Source organism: Triticum dicoccoides, chromosome 7B (genome assembly GCF_002162155.2).
Source record: "Triticum dicoccoides isolate Atlit2015 ecotype Zavitan chromosome 7B, WEW_v2.0, whole genome shotgun sequence".
NCBI lineage: Eukaryota > Viridiplantae > Streptophyta > Magnoliopsida > Poales > Poaceae > Triticum > Triticum dicoccoides.
In genome coordinates, this window is record NC_041393.1 from 84,984,914 (window position 1) to 84,999,365 (window position 14,452).

The window sequence follows — 14,452 nt, forward strand, 5'->3', positions numbered from 1 at the left end:
CATTACTCCCGAGCATCATCTCTCCATCTAAAAAATAAGTGGCAAGCTAATGTTTCAAAATTTGATTCGAATCGACTCGGTAAGGTAGACGTGGATGGTCGTTCTCCAAAAATATTAACGAACCGTTAAACATCCTCTGATCGGTGGAATTCACCCGAGCAAATAAATGGGAGACACGAAATTAGCGTCCTATGTGGGACACGCATCAATTGGCCCGTTGTACATCAAGGGTAGGTTCATAACTTCATCCAAGCGCGCCTTCTCCTCGGCTGAAATGACATGTGCCGAATAATTCATAAACCGTGGTCGGCAAAACACGCTCTCCTCGCTCGAAATAGCTCGTGCCCACTATTTCAAAACACGCTCTCCTCGCCCGAAATCGCTCGCTCCCACTATAGTTCAAAACACGCCCTCCTTGCCCGAAATCGCTCCCGCCCACTATTTGGGGAGAAGCAAAGTCACTCTACTATCCCCGACCCTCAGTACACAGACCCAAGCCAAGAAGCCTAAAGGCAGGGGTAGAACTATAACTCCTCCTCGCATTTCAGACAAATGCGTCCGTAAGACATGGTTCCACTCCCCTCCCAATCCCCCCCCCCATTCATACCTTGTGGGCGCCAAATCACCTTCTCCCCGGGAAGCTCCGTTCTCCCGAGCCGCGAAACCTCAACCCCTCCTCCATGGCGCCCCCCACCGCACCAATTTCACAGCCGCCCTCCTCCCTAATGCCGGAGACGCTGTCCATTTGTCGTCGTGCACTGGGCTGTGTGCCTCTTACTCCGTGTTGCTGGAGCTGCCTTGACGACGGCCGCGTGAACCATACCGGAGCCGATTCACCACCGTCATTGTTCACGGCACCGGAGCGGCTCCAACTTCGGATCCACCGCAACCGTAGCCGTCGACCGTCCCGACATCGATGTTTCCCTGCTGCCAGTCACCACCGCAACCGCGCCGGCCTCACCGACTCGGCAGCTGGACCTGCCTACTTCACCATACCGCCAGATAGGTCGCACCCTCATCTCAAATCACTTTATTTAGGCATCAGTTGTCTGAATTTTTATTCTGGGCCAATCGATTCCCAATGGGAAGCAGCACCCCTCGAGGCAGTAGAGCTCCTAGGCTGTCTGTTGGCTGTTGTCTAACGTAAGGGTGCGGAGCCGCAAGTTCGCCGCAGAAGCAGTGCTTAGATGGCTATCTTTTAGAGTTGTGTGGGTTGAAGGCACTACCGCCGCCGGATCTGGATGACGGGGAGTCTTTGTGGATTGCCCCGGGGGCGGCGCAACCACGGCAGTGTGGTGGGGCGGGGAGCGGGGTTTTGGCCGGGGGCACGGACGGCAGAGGTAGGATGCTCTGCCATTGGTCGCTGGCTCTTCGAGGAAGATTTCGAACAATGTCAGCCGGGAGGCACAATACGGCCATCAAGCCATCCGGCGTAGATCGAACAGTACCAAAATAAAATAAAATTGTGTGACCCCAATTTAGTCTGCAGTCAACAGAAGTGTGACCACTCTTGTACCTTGCTGTTGATCTCTTAGTGTATTTCTTCAGATCAAAGAGATATGTCGTTCTTAACATTATGTGTTATCTGCATCTTCAGACACACCGCCTTCTGATTCACCACCGCTGCTCCAACAAGGGAAGCATACACCAGAAGGGAGCTATAGTCCCCACTCAACAGTTCCCTACATCGAGTGCGCGTGCCCGACATGGACATCCACAACAACTGCAGGGCCATCGACAAGTCAGCACATGATGCTCACTCCTATGGATGGCAGCCAGATAGGTTGTACCCTCATCTTACTTGTGTGCAAAATTTATGGCTTTGTTATTCATCTAAGCATGGAAAATAGATCATCACATTTCACCGTATATTCATGCTGATCTCTTACGGGTCTTGTTCAGGAGTTAACGTTGTTCCATAGTTCAGCTAAGATACTTGTTCTTTAGGTAACGATGTTCCATAGTTATCATCCATCAGCCAATGCTATCCCACGGGCTGGTGATTATTGTATTATACCACTTCTAGTATTACCTATGTTGTTCTTTAATACTTTTGTGTGCCATCTAGTTAATCTCGAGTACAAACGATACATATTCTATAGCTTTCATTTGTGTTCTCCCTTTAGTTTATGAGACATATTGCTGCTAGTTAACCCCAGTCCTACTATTTATGTCGTCTCCTACAGGCACTCATTACATAAATCTAACTACTAGTTGTCTTCCATGCATGTCAGATATAATTGCACACACTGATATATCCACAAGAACCTCACGGAGCAATGTGAAGGCCAATATACTTGATGTTAATGAAACCCAATATGATGGAACATGTAAAGGCGGTTCTTCGGAAGACTTGCAGAAAGATGATGAATCCTCTTCACCCCACAAGGTCCTTGCTCTAACTTGGCCTGTGATATGGGTACAACATGCATATAATGTCCCGGAGTGTATCTTCTCTGTTGCAATGCCATGTGCTTAGCATGCTGATCATGCATGTAAATATGTCATGCCTTCCTGTTTTTCAGTACCTATTTCATTCATGATAACATGTTTTCAAATTCAAGTACTGTCATTCTACTCTATCGCAATGACATCTGCATAATTTGGACATCATGCTTCTGAATATCTTATGCATTGTTATTCATCAGTATGTACTTCATCTGTCTACCATACCATGTTTTTTTACATTGAAGTGTTGTTCTAGTGCTCTGTTGCAATGCCATCTTAGTTTCCCAATCATACATGTGTAGGTTGCCTTAGTTATTTCTATATGTATTCTGCTAGCATACATTTTTACATTCAACTAGTGTTTTTTTTGCTGTGTTGTCCCATCGTATCCCTAGCTCTTACACCATACTCCCTCCGTCCGGATTACATGTTGCCGGAATGGATAAAAAAGGATGTATCTAGAACTGAAATACTCCTAGACCCATCCATTTTTTTCAGATGGAGGGAATACATGTCAATATGTCATGCCTTTCTATTCTTCAGTACCTATTCCATCTCTCTGCTATAGCATGTTTTATAATTAAAGCACCATTCTTCTATACAAGGCATGCAAGGGGAAGACGACTATGTTAGAATCTTAAGGGTTACAAACATGGCCTTTGCCAAATATCAAAATGCCAGGAGATAATAAACCAACTCCAGTTTTTATAGATACTGCTCCAGCACAGAGAAACCCAACTCCTACTGATAATAAGCAGATTCCAGTGGCCAAAGAACTAGTCCGCTCCAGTCTAGCAAAAATATGCCAACTCCACTCTAAGAAACGTGTGCGTATCCTTGCATCATGAAATTTTATAGCATGCTGATCATATTTTCTACATGTTTCATACCCATCTCTCTTTTAGAAAATAAGCTTAAGAGATAGAAGAATTTCTGCACTGGTATCGTATGTGAGGAAAGATTCTTGCAGGAATTCTCTGTGCTCCAATGCAGATGTAAGTACCTATCGTATATCACTATATTTTTACATCAGCATGTATTTTGTTAATCTGCGTGAATCCAACCTTTATCTGATCTAAATTTAGTTGTAGCAAAATGTATGATTAAAGGCCACAATGTTGATTTTTGTAAGGAAACCTGCCTGGTAGTTTTGCATCCTGAGATGCATGAGTGTACTATCTCATATCAGTGGGTTTGAATACTTTGGTTCTGCAGTGGGTTTTTAGTGTTTTTTTACTTTGGTTCTGCAGATGGAATAGCTCTTACATCATACTCCCTCTGTCCGGATTACATGTCGCAAAAATGGATAAAACTGGATGTATCTAGAACTGAAATTCGCCTAGACCCATCCATTTATTTCCGGATGGAGGGAATACATGTCAATATGTCATGCCTTTCTATTCTTCAGTACCTATTCCATCTCTGCTGTAGCATGTTTTATAACTGAATCACCATTCTTCTATATAAGGCATGCAAGGGGAAGACGACTATGTTAGAATCTGAAGGGTTACAAACCAGGTCTTTGCAAAAGATCCAAACGCCAGGAGATAATAAACCAACTCCATTTTTCATAGATACTGCTCCAGCATAGAGAAACCCAACTCCCAATGATAATAAGCAGATTCCAGTGGCCAAAGAACTAGTCCGCTCCAGTCCAGCAAAAGAATGTCAACTCCATTCTAAGAAGCGTGTGCGTATCCTCACATCATGAAATTTTATAGCATTCTGATCATATTTTCTACATGTTTCTTACCCATCTCTCTTTTAGAAAATAAGGTTAAATGATAGAAGACTTCCTCCATTGGGATCGTATTGGAGGAAAATATCTTGTGGGAATTCTCTGTGCTCCAATGATGATGTAAGTACCTGTTGTATATCACTATATTTTTACATCAACATGTATTTTGTTAATCAACATGAATCTAACCTTTATCTCATCTAAAATTAGTTGTAGCAAAATGTTAAAGGCGCCAATGTTGATTTTTGTAAGTAAAACTGCCTGGTAGTTTTGCATACTGAGCTGCATGAGTGTACTATCTCATATCACGCACATTATTGAATTGCAGTGCTTCTCTGGTTGCCCATTCATTCATTGTGTCAATGTTGCTCTCGTATTACCTTACTTGGCTGATGATAGCTGTGCCATATTGTGTTAATTTGGTGTAGGCTAGTTGCCCAAATGTTCGTTGTGTCAATGTTGCTTTCCTATTATCTGACTTGGCCAATGATAGCAATGCTAGTGTGTTAATTTTGTGCAGGCTGCTGAACATAAGAAGACAAACTCTGAAAAAAGCAAGGCAACCCCATTGTTTCTTTCCAGTAAATCTAGGCCAGGTAATATGGCAATAACTCATGATTAATCTGTTTCGTTCCCATCCTAATTTATATTATGATGCAGTGTCCGAGACACTCTCCACTATCAATAATACAAGCCTGACAAAATCGCCATCTGAATCTGTTCAGTATCCTCTGTCTCGAATGCAACGGAATAAATGTATGTTTGTGAACCAATTAATGGCTGAAGCAATGATGGAAATGGTGGATGAATCAGAGGTGCAGAGTCGTGCGACACAACAACTGATCAATGTTTTCAAAGACAGTGTAGCAAAGCAGCAAGAACTTGCCCACATGCTTAGGGCGTCCTCTGTGCTGAGGTTGCAGATTGTGACGTTGTAGATGGTTAGGTTCTGCTCATTTATTTGCACTGGCATCAATCTTTGATTGCCCAGTGGATGTAATTTCCTATAATATATGCTGGATGTGCAACGTTATTCCCTGTATGTCGTACCTTTGCTTGATCGGTTTTGGTCATGTGCATAATTGCTCGTCGTAATGGGCTCAAGACATGTACGAACTCTAGTGGGCTCATTAAGTTAATGGGCCGTTACTAGGCCAAAAGTTAATGGTCGGCCCTCTTACCTCCCGGGTCGTTAACAGGCCGACATCGAAGTGGGCAATAGGTGGGCCCAATTTATTTCACGGGCCGTTAATAGGCCATTACTAATTTGGGCTACATATGGCCCAACTATACTATAGGCCTTTAGTAGGCCCAAAGAGACAGCGGGCTTGTACTGGACCATGAAGAGCATGGGCCGCTAAGTGGCCGAAAGTCAGGTTGTATTGTAAATGGCCCAACTGTGTTGTGGGCCTTTAGCAGGCCGAAAAAGAAACTGGGCTGGTATTGGACCATGAAGGGCATGGGCCGTTAAAAGGCCAAAACTAAGGTCCGACTACAAATGGCCCAACTCATTTATGGTCCGTTAACAGGCCGAAAGGCAGACAAGGCCGGGAATTGGCCCAACACTTAAATGGGTCGCTAAAAGGCCAAAACTCAGGTCTGACTACAAATGGCCCAACTGATTTATGGGCCGTCAACAGGCTGAAAGTGACACCGGGCCGGAAATTGGCCCAACACTAAAATGGGCCGCTAAAAGGCCGAAACTCAGGTCCGACTACAAATGGCCCATCAGATTTATGGGCCATCAACAGGCTGAAAGACACACCGGGCCGAAAATTAGCCCAACATTTAAATGGGTCGCTAAAACGCCGAAAGATGTACATCCTGAAAATTGGCCCATACATTGAATGGGCCGTTAACAGGATGAAATCTCATCAGGCCGATATTGAGCCCAAATATATAGCGGGCTGTTAACGGGCTCGAATTGACGATGGGTTGCAATGGTGTCAAATCTTTAACGGGCCGTTGACGGGCCGAATTGGCATATCTTGTATGGGCCGTTGGCTTAAATGGACCTGACACAAGTAGGCCTTATATGGGCCGGCCTGCTAATTTTTACTGAGCCGGCCTTTTTCATCGGAATGGGCCACTGTTGGGCCGTGCCACGTGTCGACCTATCATAGGCGCCTCCTGTCCAATGAGTGGAGACATCTGTCCCAACGGTGAGGCAACACGTGTTTCCTGTGGGCAATGATGATTTTACACGTGTAAAATCCCCATTGGTCCGGGCTGTTAACGGGTTATCGGATCCAAAACCGTACCCGATAGCTTAATGCGTTCCATTACGGTGGATGCCATGTGTCGGTCACCCTTGTCGAAAGCACTTCTGTGACGTGTGATTTATCGTCATGGAAGTGGACAGTTCCATGATGATAATTTTGGTAATGTCATGGAACACTTCTACGACAGCACAGGTATGACTATATTGATTCTGTCATAAAATCGTAATGGATGTACATGCATGATAGAAAACACGACCTACTGTGACAAACACGTATCATCACGGAAGTGTATTTTGTTTGTAGTGGAGGCAGCACGTCCCGATCTCCGGTACACACCGTTCTCTTTGACCAAGATCCGGCGCGGTAGGGCCTACGCCACCTGCTTGCTGCCGCAGTATGGGCAGATTCCGCCCGCCGCCGCTCACCAAGTTACATCCCGATGACCTCCAGGTATCCCCTCCGGCCTTGCTCCACTGCCTGTCTTCCCACGTCACTGCATGTGGATCTTCCATAGTTCTTTGCCCAAAACGTAGCTCGTGCGGCGTACTTTCCATATTGCAATCTCGTCCTCACACCGTTTTAGACAAACACAACCATGTTGTTATCTTCCCTTAGGACAAGGAATATGCTTCTTTTTTGTCGTCGCATGTGTCATCAACTGTTATTGGCCAGTAATTGTTTCCTTTCTACCTCTTTTTTGCAAACAGGGCTATCCATATCACCTTGTTGCTATTGTGACCATTTGGTGAACTGCACAAATCACTTTTTTCTTAAGAGTGTTTTGTGCAGTTGTACTAAAATGTCACACGGGTAACGTCTCTACATTTCAGTGCGACTGCACAAAGGGAGATTGGTTTTGCTCTGTCCTCCTCATCTAACTCCGATCCTAATCTTCTCCAACTAGTTAGTCTTAATAGAGACTGCAAAGGTGACCGGCTTCTATTTGTGTGTTTATTGTTTTATCAGCAGTCCTCTATTATCATGATCACACTTAATATCTTTGGAACAGGGATGCTCAGCTCTATTTTAGTTGAACTGCACAAAATGATCGGAATGTTGCATGCTCCAGACAGCTACTTTTTTCCCAACATGCCTTGTTGATTTGGACAGAGCTGAGAGGACGTTGCTGCCAATGAAAGCGTGGATCAATTTTAATTTAACACCTTCTCACAACTTTGTCTTCAGTTTTGATGTAAATATTAGCTCTGATCTGCTAATAATTGAGATGCATTAGCAACGAAGTTAGTTTTTTATTGTTTCCGAAAGAGCATCGATGGCAAGACACACGAAACAAAAGCTGAAAGCTCACACCATTGTACAATTTCATGTCGCTAGAAAATTATTTGTATAGTACATCAATTAACAAATGTTGGAAGCTTGATAGCATTGCTAGAAGCCTCTTCAGCATCCGGGTCCATGTGCCATGCACAAAATTATACTCCTTCGTTCCTAAATATTTGTCTTTTTACAAATTTCAAATGGGCATATTTTAGAGTGTAGATTCACCCATTTTGCTTCGTATGTGTACTCCCTCTGTTCCTAAATATTTGTCTTTCTAGAGATTTCAACAAGTGACTACACTCTAAAATATGTCTATATACATCCGTATGTACTAGTCCATTTGAATCTCTAAAAAGACAAATATCTGAGTAGTCACTCGATGAAATTTCTAGAAAGACAAATACTCCGGAGTATATTTAAGAATCGAGGGAGTAGTGCACAACCTCATGGGAGACTCAGCCCGGTCGTTGCGCCACATTAATATTGAGTAATGACCAGTCAAATCATAAGCCCCACCTTTCCCACTGTAAGTTGCTCGAAAGAAGCAACCATCAATACGCTCTTCTTTGAATCCGCTCATACTACTCCATCCGTCACTGTTTATAGAGCGCGCTTCAAAAAAAGAAAAAATCTCTGGGACCAAGGCGACTAGCGATCAACCTGAAAAATAGCATTGGTACTTATAGCACTGCGACTATTACTAGAGGAAATAATGCGTACACACATGCATGAAGTGCTTCCACCCCGGGTACACACATGCATGCACTTACTCCACTCCGTAGTACATCAAGAGAAAAATGTGGACTTGATTGCGGTTACCACGCCCTAATTAATTGAATAGTAAACCAAACATGTCTAAAGTCACTCTGCCGGTGGAAATGCATTGAAAAAATGCATCATAATGAAGCGTGCCCTGTAAACTGTGACAGAGGGAAGAGTGGTATGAAGGTGCAAAACCAAGTACGCATATGGCCAGTCGGTCAATGCTCCTCCTCTTGGCATATCACTGACATGTGGGACCGGAGTGTGAGCAAACCGATCTCAATTGACGGCAAATGGCTAACCCACCGTTCCTTGAGAGAGACGAGGAGCGAGAACACACAAACGGGCTCGCACTGAGGCCAAGATATATTCGAGCATGGTTGATCGAAATCATCATTACATGTTGGTTCGCTGTTTTCCACCCTTCTCCGAAATAAATGTGTACTTTATCAGAGATTAAAAAAATAAGAGTACAGACGCTCCACCATGCAGTTCTAGTAGTAGTACTACTCGTACTACTAAACCTTGCGCTTGGCTCTTCGCCTCTTCGTGATGTCAAAAAATGATGGTACTTTGCATGTTGGGTACTATGGTGTATGCCTCTGGCAATCTGACACCGAACGAACTGATACATGTCCACCGCCTGGGCGAGGGTAGGTTGCATTAGTCAAAAGGCGTAAGCGAGCTTCACCTTGTCCAGCAAGCTTCTCCTTGTTATGCAAGTTCACTGGACACACCAAAAAGTAGTGCTAGTCCATACTCCCTCCTTTCCGATTAATATGGCTTAATATTTTTTGCGGGTAAATGAGAGAGCTTTATTCATATATAAGCATTCTTAGGACGATCAGCCAAGACACTGGTCACTAGGAAGCGAGGTACCCCACAAAAAAGAAGTAGGAAGCGAGGTGTTTCATCAAGCCAGCTCTCGGCCACATTCAAAGTGCAGCAAGCACGGTTCGCACAAAGATGCGCCGCAAGGTTTGCTGACCTGTTTACATGCTGAATAAAAAAAGAGCAAATATTGCTGAGCGCTCCTATTTGTAACAGGATATGATCCAGAATTAAGCAAGAATTGTGGCGACTGTTCCATGCAATCAACTTCCATTATCACATGCGAGAACCCTCGAAGAGAACCAAATGCGTTGAAGATTGCTTTATCACATTTTAAAAATATAATAAGAGTGCAGACGCTCCTCCATCCGGTTCCTAGTAGTATAGTACATACCTCTATAGACTATAGTAGTACTTCTAGTACTAGTAAACTTTGTGCTTGGTTGTTCGCCTCTTCGGGAAGTCGAACAATAATAATACTAGTACAGTGTATGCTTCTCACAATCTCACACCGAATTAACTGTTGCACGTCCACCGCCTGAGCGAGCGAGATCTTGCATTAGTCAAAAGTTTCTCCTTGTCCTGCGAGCCATCGCGCACAGGCTTCTCCTGTCCTACAAGCTTCTCCTCGTTCGACAAGTTGACGGGACACAACAAAGTAATGTCAGTCCATACTGCATCCTCTCCGGTTAATATGGCTTAATTTCAAACGAGATAAGTACACTCTCTGTCACTGTATATTTATAAAAGTACGGTCAGTGGACTTCATAATATGCTCGTTGCGCTCAATATATACATTTTTCGGTGTTTATACGGTCACTAGCTCACCCTGGCTGAGTATGTGTTTGCATGCACGTGTAGGTTGAGCACTTGAGCATGACCATGTGTGTTCTGTCGTGTGCTTGGACATGCATGCATTAGGGCATCGCGCGCGTTTTTGCGTCCATGTGTAAGTGTGACTGTTGCATACACGTAGGGGGGGTACGTGTAGGGGCCACTAAGGAGCAGTCAAATCACACAGTAAGTCAGTCGGAAGAAGCAACCATCATTTTACTCTTCAATTACACGCAATATAAAATTGTTGATATGGAAAGAAAAAGAAAACAACTATATATACACTAGCAGGAGCCTAAGCTACAAGCCCGCTTGCTTGGGTTGCTCCATTCACAAGCATAGAACGATGGTGGCCACACCAATGGTCACATATCCGGCCTGATCCCGCAGCTGGGGGAAGGGAACAATGTTTTGCGTAGACGCGGTCGACATCGGCGAGGGAGAAAACCCATAGTCGATGCATCCCAATCGGGGGTCACCGCGGTATGGGCCGATGTCGCGTACCATCCGCCCTTCTAGCTACAGCCCGACGTCCCAAGTAGTACATCTTCCTTTTGGAGCCGGCTTGCTCCACTGCGGCAGCTCCCACGTAGCTCCATCTCCATGTCGATCTTTCTCTACTTCTACCGGCTTCTACTTGTGATGAGTTTATGTCTCATGAACTAGTGCCAGTACTATTATTCTAGTCACATTTCTTCAACATCTTTGCCATCAGGGATGCTCAGCTCGATTTTAGTGGACCTGCACAAAAGCATCGTATGATCCGAGCGTGCCAACCATCTTTCCTTCGACAGGTTCTACCTAGCTAGGAAATTAAATCCTGTTTAGGGTTTAGGGTTTAAGTTGTAGTGACCCCATCAATAGTTTTTCTTTCGTACACACTCTCACAACTTTTGTCTTTAGTTGTGAAGTAAATATTGGCTATGATCTGTGAATCATTGAGATGCATCAGCATGTGTGTTAGTTTTCCTTTGTATTTGATGGAATGTTGTAACGGGGCAACCTTGGAGTAGGAATGAAAATGGAGTGGAAAGTATCCGTTTTACCGGAGAAAAAAATGGAAACAGAGAGAAACCAACGTTTTGTTCGTTGGATCGCGCCATCGAGCAAAACCAACGTTTAAATCACGTTTGTCGCGTTCGTGTCTCACCCTCCTCCATGGCTCGACCCCACACGGTCGCTCGGCATGCCACTCACCGCAAACCGACTATACGATAACTTTCCCGCCTGCTTGTTGATGGATCGCGCCATGGAGTACTAGCACTACTGGAAGAGATTGATGAGTTGGGAGAGGACAGCTAGCTGTAGCAGGGACTCCCAAGAACTTTTTACATGCATGTTGTGGCCGGCTATTGCGACCTTTGAACGCGGAGCAGCCGCGTGCACCAGGAAGCGGCGCGGGCGACGCTCTCTCGGCCGGCGTGCCGCTTCAATGCCGGCGCCAGTGAGAGGTCGCGCCCGCTCTGGCCAGGCATGAATGCGGCACTAACCGTTTCGGGCGGGAAGCACGCGCGGGTGATGAAGAGGGTTTGGGTTGGTCAGGAGCGGCCGTGGCAGCGGTCCGGATGCTCGCAAACAAGAGATGTTGTACATTAATATTGTTGCGTATACAATTAACAACGTAAATAATCTGCCAGTTGGACAAATTTGATTGGAGATGGAGATGGAGATGGAAATGGAATTTTACGTAAACACGGATATGCATGTCTATGTCTATGTGTGTGTGCGCGAGGACTCTCACGACCTTGAAGCGGGGGCGTGTTTTTGATCGAGTTTTCTTTCTTGGTACGTTAAAAATTGTCCGCCAGTTTTCGTTTCTTTTTTCCGGGAACGTGCGTATTCTATTTAAAACCACAGCTATGGAGAGATTTTTTTACTCCATTATAGCCTCTTGTTTGATAGGGTTTCTCGCGTCTCTCTCTCACCCTCTCCATATCAAAACGAGATGAAAGTGTCCACTCTATCTATCTCCTCACAGGTGGTCACAGATCCGGCTGAATTCCATCCGCTGCGGGAGGTGTGGAGGTGCAGCCTTGGCGCTATCGCCGTCGGCAACGGAGGAAGCCGATGCACACCGTCCTCTCGAAGTCGGTGCTGGCGCAGACAAAGGTCCTCCGCGCCCTTGTTCGTTGTCGTCATGTGGGCAGATCCCGCCCGCCCTCCTAAGCGACATCTCGCCCACCTGAGATATAACTTCTTGTACTGGTCAAGCTCCCCAGGTCGCTGCATGCGGGTTTTCTTCTATGCGAATACTCTCCAGCTCCCCATGTATAGTAGCTAGGGTTCGTCGGCTGGTCCAACATCACCTACTATTATAGAGGAAATGCCACTCAAAAAGTTGTCCTGATTTATGCCTCGGTGGAGGTATACATGTTATTTCGACAAAAAGTACATGGTGGTTATGCGGTCATTGTCCATATGCTCCTATTGCTGCTGCTAATCTAATACTATCACTAGTTAAATGAAGAAATGCTTTTTTTTCTCGGGCATCCTAGTTTAGTTCCCATCAAGATAATCATGATGCTTCTGTTTGTTGTGTACTTTTCATTAATTCTTATTGACAATTGAGATGTCGTTTTTAATCTTGCAAAACAAAGTAACAACACTATATCCCTTTTTTATATTTTTGGAAACAGCGATGCGTATCTCCATACCCGGGCATGTCTTCCTCAATTTTAGCGGAACTGCACAAAATTGGATGGCCATTGTTGTTCCGCCTCACTGTCCTCTACCACGTGGTTCTTCCTTCCTCGAGCTTGATTACCAAGAAGAAATAGACCACAGTGAGGATTTGTCGAACTTCATAGGTGCCTCACCCAAACTTGATGCCAAATGGATGATGCATCACCACAATGACTTATCGATGCTCATGGTTGCGCCTCATGGTTGCGTAGGCTGGTGAAGCTAATTGATTTTCAATGAAAAACAAGATGTCTTCCATCAGTGCTCTTTGCTTGTTACCCACAAAGATGATATCCTTCGTCAGTTCACCTTGGTTGCGTTGGAGACGCAGTCGTCTTTCATGTTGGTGCAATTTTATCACACAATTGGCTATGAACCAAATGTTTCCTCGAAGAAGGATTGACGTTGGTACTAAGAGCATAAGTTTTGTATTGATTTCTAAGCCTTCTCACAACTTTGTCTCCGTCTCCCCTGTAATTTTATTTGTCCAGCTATTAACTTTGATTAAAAAATGGTGTGGACTAAAAACCCGGATGGATGTAGTAGCCCTCCATTTTTATTTACTCCGCATATTAGATTTGACTGAAGTCAAACTTTATAAAGTTTGACCAAGTTTAGGCCGAACACAACAAACCATAATTATTAGAGAGGGCAAACTATACATACTCTCAAACCTTTCCGATAATTGAAATTAAAATTCTTTATTTGTACACACTCTCACACGTATCCGATAATTTGGCGCATGTGTGGTTGTTCACTTGAGGGAGGGTAGTGTACCGCACGTGAAGGACAGGAAGTGCGGCTAGGACGCGTGGATCATTATTTCATCGGAAGTACTCCCTCCGTTCCTAAATATTTGTATTTCAAGAGGTTTGAAATGGACTACCACATACAGATGTATATAGACATATTTTACAGTGTAGATTCCTAAGTTGACGCGTCCCCTAAAAAAGTTGACGCGTATGCAAGGCTTTGTCAACTTATAGTCAACACACAGTTCTAGCAGCAGCGGCCGTTTGATGTCTATCCAACGGATATCGTGCTTCTTCTTCAATCTCAAATATTCTAGCTTCGGCCGCCCAAAAAATGATTCCTCCCCTTGACATCTGGGGCGCACCGTTTCGGAGGCTGGCCTGTGGGCCTACTAAGTTGACGTGTACCAAGGGCTTTGTAACCTTAGTCAATATAAACAATTCTAGCTGCACTAACCGTACGATGTCCATCCAACGGCCGTCGTGCTTCTTCAACCTCTGGACTTCTTGCTCTAGCCGCCCAAATCAGCGCTGATTGTGCCGCCTGCTCCTGCCTTCCGTGGCCGGTTGTGCTATCGCGGAGGACTCACCGCCCCCTACTACTCCCACCTCTGGCCAGGCCATCCCTCCATTCACTCCCTGTTATTCTGCGGTGACGGCAGCCTCACACCGAAGCCGAACCAGTGAACCCTGGTACTCCTCTCCACGCGGGCATCCACTGTCGCGTCTTCCCCGGCTCCGCGTCCCCTTCCTAGGCCTAGTCATCGTCCACCACCCTGGTGCTCTCGGCGCGGCGTGGTGAACATGCACTACAAAAAAAAGACACATCTGTGACATTTTTGGCCGAACGAAATTTTTTTCTGTCATACTTATGAGACTTCTATGACGATAATTGTGACAAA